This window comes from Schistocerca gregaria, chromosome 11, assembly GCF_023897955.1.
Source record: "Schistocerca gregaria isolate iqSchGreg1 chromosome 11, iqSchGreg1.2, whole genome shotgun sequence".
Lineage (NCBI taxonomy): Eukaryota > Metazoa > Arthropoda > Insecta > Orthoptera > Acrididae > Schistocerca > Schistocerca gregaria.
The window spans coordinates 79,728,695-79,743,286 of record NC_064930.1 but is presented as its reverse complement, the minus strand read 5'-3'; the positions used below and the strand labels follow the sequence as shown (position 1 = coordinate 79,743,286).

The 14,592-nt window shown below is 39.0% G+C and overlaps 1 protein-coding gene across 2 annotated transcripts in view; it reads right to left on the bottom strand.

Moving 5' to 3' along the window:
• Positions 1–4,719: 4,719 nt before the first annotated feature.
• The window catches only part of LOC126295320 (putative nuclease HARBI1), a 48,365-nt gene continuing 38,492 nt past the window's right edge, over positions 4,720–14,592 (bottom strand). For both annotated transcript variants that reach the window (XR_007552457.1, XM_049987779.1), the window contains one exon: positions 4,720–6,036. The gene's annotated coding sequence lies outside the window, so the exon portion shown is untranslated. The remainder of the gene's footprint in view (positions 6,037–14,592) is intronic.

The window sequence follows — 14,592 nt, the reverse complement described above, 5'->3', positions numbered from 1 at the left end:
AACCAAGTTAAGAAGAATTCCTTCACATTTTATATCATCTTGAGAGGAACTGTCTTCCCTGGAGTCGGCTGACAGCATCTACAATCAAAATGAAGGAAAAGAAGTCCACGGTCATATTTTCGTAAAGCTAATAGAAGGAGAAACTTTCAGAAGACAACAAATATAATTAAAATATATATAGTGATGGCCACACAAAACGAAATGACACAGGGTTAAGTGTATGAACAATAGCACAATTCCGTGCAGAACATTTTATAATAATATGAGGTACTAATATTCTCTTTTCATTGCAAGTGAAAGGTCAATTACCAATCAATAGCTTTCATTTTTCCTCTTAATTACATTTTTTATTATTATAATACACAATCAGATTTTACACTTAACTATAAACTCCTCCGCATTCAGTGTTAGGGTTGGTTGTGTGCGGGAGGGGGGGGCCTCCCCCTGTGGAGGGTAAACTCCCCTCTGCCCGTGCGACTACATGATACTTTCTTCCCTCCCTCACTTTGAGCATACTTTTACACCATCTTGTCCACAATGCTGTCTGGGCTGCCTCAATTTTCTTCAACCTATCATGTTACAACTACGGTCACACCCTTTTTTAAACTACTTGATTTGGTTGTGTAGTTGGAGCAGCAAAGTCCCCACTTTCTTTTTCTTTTTACATTTCTCTCATAAAATGGAGAGACTGACGATCCAGTAGTTTAATCCCTTTAAACACACAATCACCACCACTATCATCACTTAATTAAGACGAGAAAGCTACATTGCATTGTAAGTGTAGACAGATGAGATGATGTGTGGGGACAAATAGGCTCGTCAGAAAATAAAAGATAAATAAAATCAAAAGGGAGCAAAGAAACGAACAGCTACTGAGAATAAATGCCGAGACCAAAGAAATTAATATAAATTAAGGCCAGGCAGATGCCGAGAGCTAAGCATTTCCCACATGCGGAGTTCTGAGAAACTGGTGTTGGAGGAGAGCCCAGATGGCACGTGTGATGAAACAGGCATCGAGATCACAACTACCATGTTGTAGAACATGCTCTGAAACAGAATATCGTGTGTTGCTAGTATACACTCCCCCTATTTATGGCCATTCATCCTAACTGATAACTTGCTGGTAATCATACCAATGTAGAAGACAGGGCATTGTTTGCATAACAGCTAGCAATGACACGTGTCATTTCACATCCCAAACTGATGTAAAGTTCTGCTCTGCCACCTCTTTAGATACCATTGTGTTTGGCATGCCTGCTAATTACATTAAACTTGGTTTCTTTCAGCAGAGTGCAGTAGGGTGCAAATGAAAATTCGTTTCTATTGTAAACTGAATGTCAACTGTAAAGTTAGCTGAATTTCTGTCCTCGTGGATCCAAACAAGTTTATCAGATTGGCCACGGGTCCATAAATAGCGGTACAGGTGACATACAGTTTAACTGGTTGTGCCTTCCCACTCGGGACTGCACAAGTTAAGATAGGGTTCGGTAATTGTGAACATTTAAAGGAAAATTAAATAAAATAAAACCTGATAAAAGTTAACAAATACTACTTCTTTCTGAAACTTTTCTTAAACTAGTCAATCTTTGCATAATCAATGTAGATAAATTTTCAGTACTAACTCAAATATTAACAAAAAGTTTGGTGTCCGAGACTGCCACACAGAACATGGGGTAATTGCAGATGGTGTGCAGGGTCATCACACAGTCTAATCGGCACACAAGTCACCGATAAATCCTCTCGATGTACTTTCATCACTCGTGCAGTTTTCATGGGCCTATAAATTACATTAGTAGCATTTTATACAGTCTTCTGTGGGATGATCTTCACGCTTTTCTCCACAAATTAGGCAATAACACTCATTCTCCATTTCAGATCATTCCTGATCTTTTGCTTCTTGCTTGGTGTGTCCTTTTCTTGAACCTTCAATCTTCTTTGTCTTTTCTTTCTTTTTTCTCTTCGAAAATATCTTTCAAAGGAGAACTGGTTATTGTAACTGAATGTTGTTTTCTGGCATTTTCTTTATATTACACATGTAGTAGTTTGGGAATACCAGGCTTAAGAATATCTTCAAGTGGAACTGATTTGCCCAAAGCAGCTACGCGTGTTACTGGCCTCTGTCAACACTAGGCCTCTCTGTGTGTCGCGTGTCACTGCTCTTTGCTCATTTCATGTCAATGTTACCAGTGCATCATGTGTTAGCGATGTCACATCTGTGAAATGTTCCTCAAATTTAGTTGTTGTCCACTGGCTAAATACTAGCTGCCCGGAAACCATTTGCTGCTTTCTCCAAATTCCTGATGTCACTGAAGGCTTCCACGATAAGTTCGACAACTTCGTACTGTGTAATTCAACGGTCTACATTTGAACCCATGTACGAGTCTTATCCCCCTTTGTATGAAGCCTTGAGAGGTCCAAAATATGTCAGGTCCAATGATTTCGTACAATGTGATGTATATGGTGTAAGGTATAACAATATTATTCCATTCTGGTGACAAAGGAGATAGCAAGCAAGACTAATGTGACTTTGATGATTGTCTAAAATACATAAAATTGGTTCTGCAACAGTTGGCTTATCACAGGAGATGTGGTGTAGCCACTCTAGAGACAGGTTCTCGTTAATCCAATGCACTAACTACTGCTATCATATCAGCATTGCCTTCATGCAGTAACTGAGCATTCCTTTGCTTCCTCTTTTTTTAAAAAAAGTAACATACTTTTCTGAAGCACTAAATGTGCAGACAACTCCTCAAACTGGATCCTAACAAGGGAACCTCCCCCCCCCCCCCCCCCCCTCAGATTTAGTTATAAGTTGGCACAGTTGATAGGCCTTGAAAAACTGAACACAGATCAATCAGGAAAACAGGAAGAAGTTGTGTGGAACTATGAAAAAAAAAAAAGCGAAATATACAAACTGAGTAGTCCATGCACAACATAGGCAACATCAAGGATAGTGTGAGCTCAGGAGTGCCGTGGTCCTGTGGTTAGCGTGAGCAGCTGTGGAACAAGAGGTCCTTGGTTCCAGTCTTCCCTCGAGTGAAAAGTATAATTTTTTTTATTTTCAGACAATTATTTTGCAAAACTGCACAGGTACACAAAGCAGTATTGTTTACGTGATCATGTGTCAATTATCAAAGTTAAGGCACTCACACATAATCAACTTCGCTCTCCAAAATTCCAGGACATGTTCAGATTTGCTTGGACATATGCAGGATTTGACGGTCTACACACAGAAAAATTTAAAAACGTTAAAAACATGTGTTTTGACAGAGCACAGGGAAAATGTGCAACTGTGAAACTGTTACATTCATTTGTTGCAGTTTACGTGACAAACACTTATGTTTTCATCACTTTTTTGGGAGGGATTATCACATCCACAAGAAAATCTAATTCGGGCAAGGTAGAAGAATCTTTTTACCCATTCTCCAAGTGTACACGTTAGATGGGTCGACAACATATTCCTGTCGTGTGACGCACATGCGTCACCAGTGTCGTATAGAATATATCAGACGTGTTTTCCTGTGGAGGAATCGGTTGACCTATGACCTTGCGATCAAATGTTTTCGGTTCCCATTGGAGAGGCACGTCCTTTCGTCTACTAATCGCACGGTTTTGCGGTGCGGTTGCAAAACACAGACACTAAACTTATTACAGTGAACAGAGTCGTCAATGAACAAACGGACAGATCATAATTTTGCGAAAATAAAGAAAGGAAACTTTTCACACGAGGGAAGACTTCAACCAAGGACCTCTCGCTTCGCAGCTGCTCACGCTGACCACCGGACCACTGCGCTCCTGAGCTCACACTATCCTTGATGCTGCCTATCTTGCGCATGGACTACTCAGTTTGTATATTTTGCTTATTTTTTTGATAGTTCCACACAACTTCTTCCTGTTTTCTATGTTGATCTGTGTTCAGTTTTTCAAGGCCTATCCACTGTGCCAACTTATAACTAAATCTGAGGGGGGTGCAATGGGGAGGTTCCCTTGTAAGTAAAATGTAGGAAGGAAGAAAGATTGACTGTAATGTTCCACTGACATTGAGGTCACTGGAGACGGAGCACCACCTCAGATGGTGTCAAGAATGGGGAAGAAAATCAGCCGTGTCCCTTCAAAGGAACCATCCCGGCATTTGCCTGGAGCCATTTAGGGAAATCAACGGGAGACCTATATCTGGATGGCCAAACATGAGTTTGAATCCCCCCCCAATGCGAGTGTGCTAACCACTGTGCCATCTCTCTTGGTAAGTAATATGTAGCCCCTACACATGTGACATGTCATATGATGGCAATGTGCAGGAGTTGTAACTTATAAATCTTGAAATTATTTCTACTCACATATATTTTGCTTATTTTTTTCATAGTTCCACACAACTTCTTCCTGTTTTCTCTATTGACCTGTGTTCAGTTTTTCAAGGCCTATCCACTGTGCCAAGTAGTCTTAACATCTTCCTTATAAAATAGGGGGAAAACTGTACAACAGATACAAATACCACACAATGATGAGGTATTCCGGGGTTTGGTTTGTTATAACGATGCTTGCAGCAGAGTATTCTTCAGGTAGCATAGTTTGTACAAAGCAAAAATTATCCCTCATGCACCTCAGCTAAAAATAAGAAGCTATGTTATTTGTTCTTTACTTTCTAGTGGTTCTGTAACAACCGAGGCGAATATTTTACAACTGTTAACAGAAAAAATAGCTTTATAATAAAGTACATCATTCTTTAAATCTGAATCATATGTAACAGACACAAAATGTTTTATTTCTAATTAAAAAAACTTAATTCTCCATCTTACACCTTCTTCTACAAATAAAGGATTTCAAATACTTCTGCTTAGTTATATCAAAACATTTTTAACATTGACATCACTGCTCTGAAATTAAGAGCAGCTAGTCAAGGCTGCAATGAGTTCCTTCAACTCAATGCAAAAAGATTAAAATTTTCATTTCACTTCTAACAGAGAAAAAACTAGATATACAGGTACTTTGTTCTGGATACATACGTAACTGCACGCAAGCAGGTTAGTGCTTCCATGCTTCTCCTGTAAGACCTTTAAGTCAGAGTCTAAATGGCATAATTTTACAACTTTGCAGAGCTTTACACTAACAAGCTAAATACTCCAGCCTTTGCAAATGTTTGTCCAGAGCACAGACCTAACAATGTATAAAAGTGGCAACTGAAGCAGAGACAATTTCATTTCCCATCATTTAAAGCTTCATTATCAGTCTTGCAGGTTCTTCCACATGTGAACAGTTTACAAACAGTTCTGTTTAGTAATTTGGGAGGAGGAGGGGACAAAGGGAGAGGAATGCTCAGAAATTAGGACAACAAATCAAGTTTGTAATGAGTTCCTGTACCTCAATGTAAAAGAAAAACTTTTCATTTCACTTCTAACAAGTGAAAAACTATGTACACACGTACTTAGTTTTAGACACACTTCACTGCTCACAAACGTAGGTGTTTACAGAAAAAAGAACTGTAATAAGGTATATCCCTCTTTCAATATGAAAATCATAAAAAGCTACAGTATCAGTCTTGAGCAGTTTTTACTACAAACGAAAAGTTTAAAACACTTCTCCTTAGTAACTGCAATACATTTTTAACACCGACATAAGAGCTCAGAAATTAAGAGCAGCAAATTGAGGCTGTAATGAGTTCCTGTAACTGAAAGCAAAAAACAAAATTTTTGTTTCAGTCCTAACAGATGAAAGACTAGATATGCAGGTACTTAGTTTTAGACACACACACTTTTCTGCTCTCCAGTAATACTTATTAAGTTTGGCACTGACAGTGTTCAGTGTCTAAATAATATGTCACAACTTTGCAGAGCTTGACACCAAGGAGCTGAACACTCCAGTCTTTGTGAATATTTTTTTAAACCACAGACCTAGTGGCAACACAAAAAATGTCCTTCAAACTTGTAGTTTTACATATCACAGTTCAGTTCCATTTTATCAAACTTATACAGGGAAGCTGATGTAACTAAATGCATTCTGGAGAGAGATACCAGTATCAGGAGTATAATCTTTCTGGGCCTGGAAATCAAGAAAAACCCATAATTACAACCATAAAAAGGAACATCTGTCATACAATATAATTACAAGTGCAGAAGAAAATTGAAATTCATTTCTATACAGAAAAGGGCAATGAAAAATAAAAAATGCAGGCATATATTACTGACCACAAGTTATTATCAATCACAGTTAAGTGGATTACCTTCACTTGTTCTGACAAGACACCTAAAACAACTAGTATTTCTTTTCTTTTCTTCTCTTCTTTCTCCTTTTAATTACCTAATTCAGACACCACACAGAAGGCACATGAAATATCAAAATTCTTTTACAACTCTTGTTTTCATAATCCTTACTGTACAAGTGTGACTTAGATTTGTCCGATAACAGTAGTATAAATGAAACCCATTTTAAGGAAATATTGAAATTAGTTTTTGTTCAGTGAATTGTGGTTGTCAAGGCAGTTTCACTAACAACCCAAGAAAAAGTTTTTAGAATTTTTGAGACTCATTTCAGATGAGAAACTAGATCATAATTAGTTACTTTCACTTTATCACCCCTTATCTACTGATATTTAATGGCGGTATACTGAACTCTATTGGGAACAGTTGGAGTTGCAGAGATACATGACACATATCACATTTATAGGACACTCAAGAATTTTGACAGGTATTTCACCAATACCAGTGGAGTTTTTATTTTTCAGTTCCCTAATTACCCTTTCAATTTTACTTACAATGACAGGAGGGAAAACCAGAAGATGGAAGGAATATACAGGGTGGTTTTTAGCTTTAAACAACTAAATATCTTGAAAAATACAAATCATATGAAAAAAATGTTCTTGGTGATAGTTAATATTTTCAAATGTTTGTGTGATAAAACTGGCCATCTCCTACATGGGGGTGGAAGATCAACTTATTATTTTTGAATGGAAGTCACCTTTTTGTTGCAGATTCAGATCCTTCATCTATATCTACATCCACATGACCACTCTGCAATTCACACTTAAAGAGCCTGGCAGATGGTTCATCGAACAACTTTCACAGTATTCTCTACTTTCACACACTAACAGTGTATGGAAGAAACAAACATTTAAATATTTCTGTGTAAGCCCTGACTTCTCTTATTTTATTACAATGATTATTTCTTCCTATATAGGTTTTTGACACACTTTCCCTGATTTCACACTAATACAAAATGAGCTGCCACTCTTTGATTTACCCTCCCAGCAACATTATTTATGTAATCATTCCAATTTAAGTTGTTTGTAATTGTAATTGCTACACATTAGTTGAATTGACAGCCTTTAGATTTGTGCAATTTGTCATGTTACTGAAACTTAATGGGTTCCTTTTCGCACTTATGTGTATGAACTCACACTTTTCATTATTTATGGTCAATCACCTCTTTTCACACAATAGAGTACCATGTCTAAATAATTTTGTAACTGTTTTTGATCTTCTGATGCCTTTAATCATCTCCAAACAATTTAAAATGGCTGCTCAGATTTTCTGCTAAATCTTTTCTATAAATTAGGAACTGCAGAAGGGCTATCAAATTTCCTTGGGAAATGCCAGCTATTACTTGTGTTCCACTCAATGACTTTCCATCTATTACTACATACTGTGATCATTCAGACAGGAAATGGTGAATCCAGTTGCACAACTGAGAGGATACTCCATAGGTAAGCAACTTGATGATGAGCTGTTTGTGAGGAACAGCATCCAAAGCCTTTGGGAAATCTACATCCAAAGCCTTTGGGAAATCTAAAAATATGGAATCAATTTGACATCCCCTGTCGAGAGCAATCATTACTTCATGAGAATAAAGACCTAGTTGAATTTCACAAGAATGAGATTTTCTGAATCCATGTTGGCTGTGTGTCAACACATTTTCCTTGAAGTAACTCATAATGTTTGAACACAGTATATGTCCCATAAACCTACTTCGAATTAATTTCAGTGGTATACATACATACAATTCATCCGGTTTACTACCACTTCCTTTCTTGAGTATTGGTGTGACCACTGCAACCCTCTAGTCTTTAGGTACAGGTGTATTGTTGGGTGTGAGGTTACATATGATTGTTAAGAACATAGCTATTATATAAGCGTACTCTGAAAATATTCTAACTTGAATACAAACTGGACCAGAGGACTTGACTTTATTAAATGATTTAAGATGCTTTGCTACACCAAAGATATCTACTTCTAAGTTATTCATGACGGTAGCAGTTATCGATTGAAATTCTGGAATACCTAATTCGTTGTCTTTAGCGAAGGAATGTCAGAAAACTGTATTTAACAACTCAACTTTTGTGGTACTGTCATCGGTAACATTACTTTTGCTATTTCATTGTTGAAGGTATCGATCGTCACTTGCTGCTGGTGTACTTCACACACAACCAAAATCGCTTTGTACTTTCTGTCACATTTTGAGACAAAGTCTCATTGTGAACCCTATTAAAAGCATCTTTCATTGAATTTCATGCTAAATTTCGAGCTTCTGTAAAACTATACCTATCTTGGGGATCTTGCGTTCTTTTAAATTAGGTATACTGCCTGGTTCTGCAATGATGTTCTGACCTGTTCTGTGTACTGTGGGAGGTCAGTTCCATCTATTTTTAATTTACTTGGTATAAATCTCTCGACTGTTGTCAATACTATCTCTCTGAATTTATGCCACATCTGGTCTACACTTATGTAGTCAACTGGATAGGAGTAGAAGCTGTCTCTTAGGGATGTGTCAAGCAAATTTTTATCTGCCTTTTTAGAAAGACATATTTTGTCATTTTTATAGTTTGTATTTATTTTGGGGGGGGCTTGGGGACTGTGGTATTCAGTCTCACTAGAACATTCTTCTGGTTAGTAATCCCCGTATCCATCTTACTGCTCCCTATTTGCTCAGGTATATTTGTTGCTAAGAGGTCCAGTATGTTTTTGGAACCATTTACACTGAGTGGGCACCCGAGCTAACTGTTCGAATTGATTTTTGGAGAAGCACTTTGTCCGATTTCAGATGATGCTTTATGCTCACCACCAAATTTAAACATGTATTTTTATCAACATATTGAGGGTAGATTGAAGTCACCACCAAGTATAATTGTATGAGTGGGGCACCTATTTGAAAGGAAACTTAACTCTTCTTTCAACTGTTCAGCAACTGTATGATGCGAGATGGGAGGTCAGTAAAAGGAACTAACTATTAATTTATTTCAGTTGTCAAGTATAACCTCTACCCATATTAACTCATAGGAACTATCTACTTCTATTTTCATACAAGACATACTACTTCTAACAGCAACAAACATGCTACCACAAACTCTATTTAATCTGACCTTTTTGAAAATGATTAGGTCCTTTTTTTAAAATTTTACTTGAACTTATCTTTGGTTTTGCCAGCTTTCAGTACATATAACAATTTGTGCATCTGTTTCCTGTTAGTGCCTCGAGCACTTGGTCTTTCCCAACACAGCTATGACAATTTACTACTACAATACCTGTGGTCCCAAAATCAACATTTGTCTTGTGTTTGACCTGTACACTTGGATACTGAAACCCTTTTTGTTCTTTCCTAAGACCCTCTAACTCGGTCCACTCCACACAGCACCTGCTATCTGTGTAGCCACTTATTGTGTGTAGGGGACGCCTGAGTTGAACCCAATACCCCACCACCCAACGGCACAAGTCAAGGAATCTGCAGCCTACACAGTAACAGAACTGTTTGAGCCTCTGAATCAGCAATTCAGCTACCTGCCTCGAACCTGAGGGAGTGCATGAAAAAAGACCTTAGGTTTATCTGAAACAATTTTTTCTATTCGAGGTAGATGGTGCTGTAATTGGTGGAGATTTATGACGGCTGGAAGTAAGAATGGGCTGGAAACAGTCACCCTAATGGTGAGATTCAAGGGGGACTCTTGAAAATCAAGTCTTGTAATGTGGGGCACTGAAGGAAACAGAGAGCTACATTATATTAAATGTAGCTTATATGCCATACTTTTAAATGTCTGCTTGTAAAAGTTTTACTGTACAACCAAATTTGCAAAACTAAATTAAATATTTAACAATAACAACAGCTATTTAGGACAAAATCTTTGCACTCAAACAAGTGAGTACTAAATGGGAGAGGGGGGGGGGGGGGGGAGAGAGAGAGAGAGAGAGAGAGAGAGAGAGAGAGAGAGAGAGAGAGAGAGAGAGAATTTTGTCAATTACAGTGCCAACTACGGGAAAAATGTATGGTAAATCCCAGATATGTTTCTGTCTACAGTAGAAATGGGGGATTCATATCTGAAAATAAAAAGTTGACCCTCCCAAGGGGGTAGGATCAGTGGTGGGTAGGTGATGGCCAGCTTTAGTACAAAGAGATATCCCCTTTCAAAATATTAACTTTTCATCTCAAACTTTTTTCACACATTGCATATTTTTAAGATACTTAGTTGTTCCAAGTTAAAGCAAACACCCTGTATAGAAGCACTATATACCATATTTACTCGAATCAAAGCCGGACTTTTTTCCGGTTTTTGTAATCCAAAAAACCGACTGCGGCTTAGAAACGAGTGCAAAGTAAGCGGAAGTTCCAAAAAATGTTGGTAGGTGCCACCACAACTAACTTCTGCCGTCGAATATATGTAGCATTACTCAGGCATACTTTGCAGGCACAAAGATAAATACTGGTGCCAAAACTTCTGTGCGGGGGAGAGAGAGAGAGAGAGAGAGAGAGAGAGAGAGAGAGAGAGAGAGAGAGAAGGTGGAAGGCGAGCTTTTTTTTCTCTGCCCCGAGTTCTGACCACTGCATTTTATACATTATCCTACAAAGTAAATACAAATTCCGTATTCATCTTTGGATGTAGCAGTATTTCAATTTACTACGAACATCTGACTGGCAAGACTGTTTGGGATGTTTGTCAAAATGGCTAACTCTATGTTCAGAATTTTTTCCTACCTGTGAGAAGAGACAGTTATTAATAGGAACTTTTCTGAATTGTGAATCACATGCAGTATTCTCTTCACTATAAGAATAATACGAATATAAACATTTTGCCATGTATTCTTTTGTGTTTGCTGCTAGCCATCTCATTTAAATCCTGTCTGCCTAATAAACTACGAAACTAGAGTGAGACAACAGCAAATGCGGAGGAATATACATATCATGTCATGTTTATATTTGTATTATTCTTATGCCTAATAGTGATACAGTCAGAAATGAAGCACAGCAATTGACTAGATTTTTAAATCTAAGATGACCAATTTTTGTGCAGAATGTAATGTACTAAAGAGGCGTCTGCAAAGATTTTCAAACAGAGAAAATTTTTTGCTAAACTCTCGTTCAAAACATCTTCTATCATACGCAGTCTATTATTTGGTTCTTGTTGGTCATTATCAAAGAAAGCAGCAGTGTAAGTAACATCAAATAGCAGTCTCTTGCCATTGTTTCGCTAATGAGACGATTGTAGCGTGCACAAAGGCAAGCCATGCCACGAGCGGCGACAGGCCGTAAACACTCATTATCAGAACGCGGCAAACAATGCATGACAGTACAGTAATGCATTTTCAGCTTACAGTGACGTAAACATCTATAACAAAGAGAAAGAGAAATGAACTTGAAAGTAACATTATAGAAAGTGGTGTGGAAATAAACGAAGATGAGATTGGAATATACGATACCGTGAGAAGATACATTACTATTTACCATAAAGACAACACACTAAGTTGCAGATGGGCACAATTACAAGAGTCTTACAGATAAGCTTTCGGCCCCATACTTCATTGAAAAAAGAGAAACGCACACCAATCATTCACAGAAGCAAGCAGACCTCATGCACACATAACCACCAACTACAGCACCTCAGCTGCTGCACCAGGTGTGACTTTTTAATAATTATTTTTTTACTATTAACTGTGTCGATGACCCATTTTGCAAGCAGTATTCAACACTTACCACCAAATGTACATGCAAAATTATATAATTTTGTGACACCTATTTCAGGAGATACAATGTTGAAAATACACTGAAATGCGTGGAAAACTGCTGCACGAGTTCATATGTATTACTTCTCTGCTGCTAACTCTATTTGTAAAAAATTGTACGACACTGAATGCAAAAACAAAATTACATCATAATGTGGCATACAGTTCAGGAGATATGCTGTCACAGAGATTGAGATGCGTGAAAATGAAACTGTAGGATGTAATTCACTAAGGATACAGATGAAATGTGTGTACAAATGTGTGCCAAATATGTTTGAAACTGTAGGATGTAATTCACTAAGGATACAGATGAAATGTGGGTACAAATGTGTGCCAAATATGTTAAATACACTACTGGCCATTAAAATTGCTACACCATGAAGAAAAGCAGATGATAAACGGGTATTCATTGGACAAATAAATTACACTAGAGCTGACACGATTACATTTTCACGCAATCTGGGTGCATAGATCCTGAGAAACCAGTACCCAGAACAACCACCTCTGGCTGTAATAACGGCCTTGATACGCCTGGCCATTGAGTCAAACAGAGCTTGGACAACGTGTACAGGTACAGCTGCCCATGCAGCTTCAACACGATACCACAGTTCATTGAGAGTTGTGACTGGCGTATTGTGACGAGCAAGTTCCTCAGCCACCATTGACCAGACGTTTTCAATTGGTGAGGGATCTGGAGAATGTGCTGGCCAGGGCAGCAGTCGAATATTTTCTGTATCCATAAATGCCCATACAGGACCCGCAACATGCGGTCGTGCATTATCCTGCTGAAATGTAGGGTAAACGTCGTCTAACTGTTCATGCAGACAGTTGTTGTCTTGCAAACGTCCCCGTCTGTTGACTCGGGGATCGAGGCACAGCTGCACGATCCGTTACAGCCATGTGGATAAGATGCCTGTCATCTCGACTGCTACTGACACAAGGCCATTGGCATCCAGCACGGCGTTCCGTATTACTCCCCTAAACCCACTGATTCCATATTCTGCTAACAGTCATTGGATATCAACCGGCGCGAGCAGCAATGTTGCGATACGATAAACAGCAATCGCGATAGGCTACAATCTGACTTTTACCAAAGTCAGAAACGTGTTGGTACGTATTTCTCCTCCTTACATGAGGCATCACTACAGCGTTTCACCAGGTAACGCCGGTCAACTGCTGTTTGTGTATGAGAAAATGGTTGGAAACTTTCCTTATGTCTGCACATTGTAGATGTTGCCACTGGCGCCAACCTTGTGTGAATGCTCTGAAAAGTGAATCATTTGCATACCACAGCATCTTCTTCCTTTCGGTTAAATATCGCGTCTGTAGCACGTCATCTTCGTGGTGTAGCAATTTTAATGGCCAGTAGTGTATATTTTGACATGTGCATACTCTAGCCAAGTCAAGAGTAAAAAAACTCTTCCTAAACCCTTGGATCGGTTTCAACCAAACTTGGATCTGGACTGAAATAACATAGGGATAAGAACCAGTATCCTCCTATTGGGGTGGGAGTGATAACTTGGAGACAGACTGGGAGGGGGGGGGGGGGATGGAGTGAACTTTGAGACGGACAGGGGGATGGGAGAGATGGACAGACAGTGACGGGAAGGAGGACACAGACACAGAAATGAGTGAGGAGGAGGCAGAAATGGATGAGAAAAGGGAAGCGATCGACAGAGGTGGAGGGGGGGGGAGGAGGAGGAGGAGGAGGAGGAGGAGGAGGTGGATGGAGAGACAGTGAGGAAGAAATGAACAGCGAAAGGGAAGAGGAGATGGACAGTAAAGATGGAGGAGGTGGAAGACAGAGGGGAAGTAGGAGATGGACAGACAGCAAGGAGAGGAGATCAAGATAGTGAGGAGAAGATAAGTGGTGGGAAAAGCTCAACTCGGAGGGGTGGCGAGGACACAGACAGAGGGAAGGAGCAGAACAGAGGGAGAAGGAGCGAAAAGGGCAGTGTCAGGAGGAGTGGTGGAGGGGGGAGGGGAGGAGGAATTAGGAGAGGAGGAGATGGGCTAATGGAATCTGCAGAAGCAAATTGAAATCTTATCTGCTTAACAACTACTACTCTACGCAACAATTTCCGACTTATACCATTTCACAGCAAGAAGTTGCAATGGTGATCCACAGAACATGCAAAAAGCCAATTACAGTGAAACCACTTTATAACGTTCCTCCAGATAACTTTTTTTTTGGTCCCGACTAAAAGCCCATACAAACAACGTTAAATTTTCCTCTTTACTGTGCTTCCTCTGTATTACAATTTACTCCATGCAACGCTCATATTTTTGGAACCGTGGTCTATTATTTACCTCTTTATAATGTTTAAGTGACTGGATGTAGATGCATCGTTTTCCGTTCTGTGGATTCACAGTTGGCACTGGCTCAGAAAGCCCATGCTCAGAGTGTTTCGTATGTCAGTGGCAGAATCCGGTCACATGATATGTGATGCACATTCTTCTTGCAATCTTTTTGGTACCAAAATGGGGAGTGTTGCATGAAAAGTGCTGCTGTTTGTCGATAGATGTGCGGCACATCTACTAGACGTATCCTTTTTGAGAAATGTGAAAGTATTTTACACGCAATGAATTTAATTATGTACTCGTGGAGGGAAGT